The sequence below is a fragment of the Chiloscyllium plagiosum genome, chromosome 36 (assembly GCF_004010195.1).
Source record: "Chiloscyllium plagiosum isolate BGI_BamShark_2017 chromosome 36, ASM401019v2, whole genome shotgun sequence".
Lineage (NCBI taxonomy): Eukaryota > Metazoa > Chordata > Chondrichthyes > Orectolobiformes > Hemiscylliidae > Chiloscyllium > Chiloscyllium plagiosum.
In genome coordinates, this window is record NC_057745.1 from 33381786 (window position 1) to 33384923 (window position 3138).

General features: G+C 51.2%; 2 protein-coding genes across 3 annotated transcripts in view; one reads left to right on the plus strand and one right to left on the minus strand.

Annotated features, from left to right (window-relative positions):
* The window catches only part of mthfs (5,10-methenyltetrahydrofolate synthetase (5-formyltetrahydrofolate cyclo-ligase)), a 57205-nt gene that overhangs the window by 16931 nt on the left and 37136 nt on the right, over positions 1-3138 (plus strand). The gene's annotated exons all lie outside the window — the stretch shown is intronic.
* Positions 2764-3138, minus strand: part of LOC122541097 (complement C1q tumor necrosis factor-related protein 3-like) — a 16846-nt gene continuing 16471 nt past the window's right edge. Inside the window, exon 5 of the mRNA XM_043677641.1 lies at positions 2764-2877. The gene's annotated coding sequence lies outside the window, so the exon portion shown is untranslated. The remainder of the gene's footprint in view (positions 2878-3138) is intronic.

Sequence of the window (3138 nt, forward strand, 5' to 3'; positions counted from 1 at the left end):
GGGGGGGGAGATGTGCGCAAGCGTGTTTGAGGGACGTGTGTGTAATCGGATGTGTTTGAACGATGTGCATGTTTGAGACATGTACGTATGTTTGAGGGACATGCTTGAGCATGCGAACATGTATCTTTGTGGGCCATGTGCCCATGCATGTGTTTTTGAGGGGCCTGTGCTCTCCACGTGTGTGTGTTTGAGGGACAGATTGGCACTTGTGTGTTTATGGGATGTGCGTGTACCACGCATGTGTGTGTGTTTGAAGGATTATGCCAAGTTTGTGTGTGTGTTTGAGGGACATGCACATATCTGAGTGTCATGCGTCCGTATGTATGTGTTTGAAGGGCACACATGTGAGCATGTATGTTCGTGTAATGTGCCTGTGCATGTCTGTATTTGAGGGACGCCCGTGAACTTGTGTATATGAGGGGTGTGCACGTGTGTTTGTGGGACATGTACCACGTATGTGTTTGAGGGACACACGTGTGTTTGAGGGATGTGCGTGTGTTTTTGACACGCGTGTGTGTGTGCTTGCTTATGTGTCTTTTGAGGGACATGTGTGTCTGTGGGCTGTGTGCCTATGTGTGTTTAAGGGACATGCGTGTTCGTGCAAGAATATGTTTTTGAGGCACCCATGTGCTCCATGTGTGTGTTTGAGGGATGTGTTGGCTCCTGGTAATTATGTCTCAATTATAGTGACATATGTGAGTGTGTGTGCGCGTTGAGGGGGGGAGAAGAGAGACGTGTGCGTGTTGCTGGGGGTAGGAGAGACACATGCGACTAAGTATCCTTTGGGGAGTTGAAGAGAGACGTGCACGAGTGTGTGCGCTTACCGGGAGGGAAGAGAGACGCGCGAGTGTGTGCGCTTGGGAGGAGAGATGCATGCGAGTGTGTGCACATTTGGGGGGTGAAGAGAGACGCGCGCAAGTGTGCGCGCGCTTGCGGTGGGAGGAGAGATGTGCGCAAGTGTGTGCAGGTTTGGGGTGTGAAGACGTGCACGAATGTGCACTTGCCGGGGGGAGGAGAGACGCGTGCGAGTGTGTGCAGGTTGGGGGGGCGAAGAGAGACGTGTGCGAGTGTGCACGCATTTGGAGGGTGAAGACAGACGTGCACAAGTGTGCACTTGCGGGGGGGGAGGAGAGACGCGTGTGAGTGTGTGCACATTTAGAGGGTGAAGATAGACGTGCGCAAGTTGTGCGCGTTTGGGGGTGAAGAGAGACGTGCACGAGTGTGCGCGTTGGGTGGGGAGAGACACGCGAGTGTGTGCGCATGGTGGGGGAAGAGAGAGCTGCATGAGTGTGTGTGTGCTGGGGCAGGGTGTAGAGAGATGTGCACGAGTGTGAGCGTATTGGGGAAGGGAAAAGAGACACATGCAAGTCTGTGCACGAGTGTGTGTGCGCGTTGGGGTAAGAGAGACGCACGCAAGTGTGCACGTTTTGGGGGGTAAGAGAGACGCGCGTGAGTGTGTGCGCTTTGGTGGTGGGGGAGAGAGAAGTGCTCGAGTGTGTGTGTGCGTTGGTGGGAGGGGTAGAGAGAGAGAGGAGAGACAGACAGACTGACATGAGCACGTGCATTGGTGGGGCTCGAGAGAGAAACAGGGAGAGTGAGAGACGCGTGCATGGAGCATTGGAAGAAAGATGTGCGCGCATGGGAAGGTGGAAGAGAGGTGCGTATGAACATGTGCCTGTTGTGTGGGGGTGAGAGATATGCGCGAGTGTGTGGGCATTGCTGGGAGAATGTGCATGTGTATGTGTTTGAGGGACGTGTGTTTGTGAGGGACGTGTGGCACGTGTGTGTGTGTTTGAGGGACGTGCACATGTTGAGGGACATATCCACGTGTGTGCATTTTAGTGTCATGCGCACCCATGTATGTGTGTTTGAGGGACACGCACATGAACTTGTGTGTTTCAATGATGTGCTGACTCGTGTGTGTTTGAGGAACGTGTTTGTGTGTTGGAGGGACGCGCTGAGTGTGTGTGTTTGAGGGTTGTGTGCACGTGTGTGTGGGTTTAAGGGACACACATGCATCTGTGATTTTGAGGGAAAATAGCCCCAGTGTATTCAACCTCTCCCTATAGTTCAAATCCTCCAATCCTGGCTACATTGTTGTAAATCTGTGTGTTGAGGGTGAGAGGCATGTGTGTGTTGAGGGGTGAGAGACACGTGCATATGTATGTCTGGGCACGTATGTCAGGAGGGCGCATCTGCATGCGCGCATGTGTCAGAGGGTGCATGTGGGCGCATGTATGTTGAGGCAACGCTTGCATACACGTGTGCCTTTTCGTGTGTACGTCAAGAGGACATGTCTGTTTGAGCATGTGTCATAGGGGATGTCTGCATGGACGTGAGTTGGGGGGCCTATCTGCATGGCGCGTGTTGTGGGAGAGCACGTCTACGTTGGGCTGTGTGTGTCGGTAACATGTCTACTTGGGTGTGTGTGTCGGGGGCATGTCTGCAAGACCACGTCTGTGTGGGTGTGTGTCTTTTTGAGGGATGTAAGCGCGCCACACATATTTGTGGGATGCATGCCACACGTGTGTGTTTGAAGAATGTGCGCATGTGTTGAGGGCGAGACGCATGCGTGTGTTGGGGGCTAGAGACACGTGCACGTGTATGTCTGTGCTTGTGCGTCAGGAGGACGCATCTGCGTGTGTGTATGTATCAGGGGCAAGTATGTATTTGTATATCGGTAGTTGAGTGTGTGAGTCTCTCTCTCTCTCTCTCTCGAGTGGATGCGTTTGTGTGTGAAAGAAGCTTTACTGAAAAGCTTTATTGAAATGCTGAAAGAAGCTTTATTGAAAGATCTGATTCACAGAACTACTTGCGTTATTCTAAATTGTCATATCCATACAGACAGGCGTGAGAATCATTAGGCAAACACCAAACCTTTGACCTGGCCCTTTAAATGGGAGAATTCAAGATGTGAAAGCTGCTGTTTACATATAAATGTGTCTTTGTTGTTAACAGATTTTGACACCACGTGCAAATGTGGATTCGCCATAAGCTTTACCAGCATGGTGTCAATCCTACAACTTTCTCTCTCGGTATAGCTCTCACATGGAGAACTGAGCTTACTTTCAAAGCTTTTCATTGTGATATATTTTTTGCATTGGGATCTGCATCTCCACCATCTCAAAACTGAGTTTG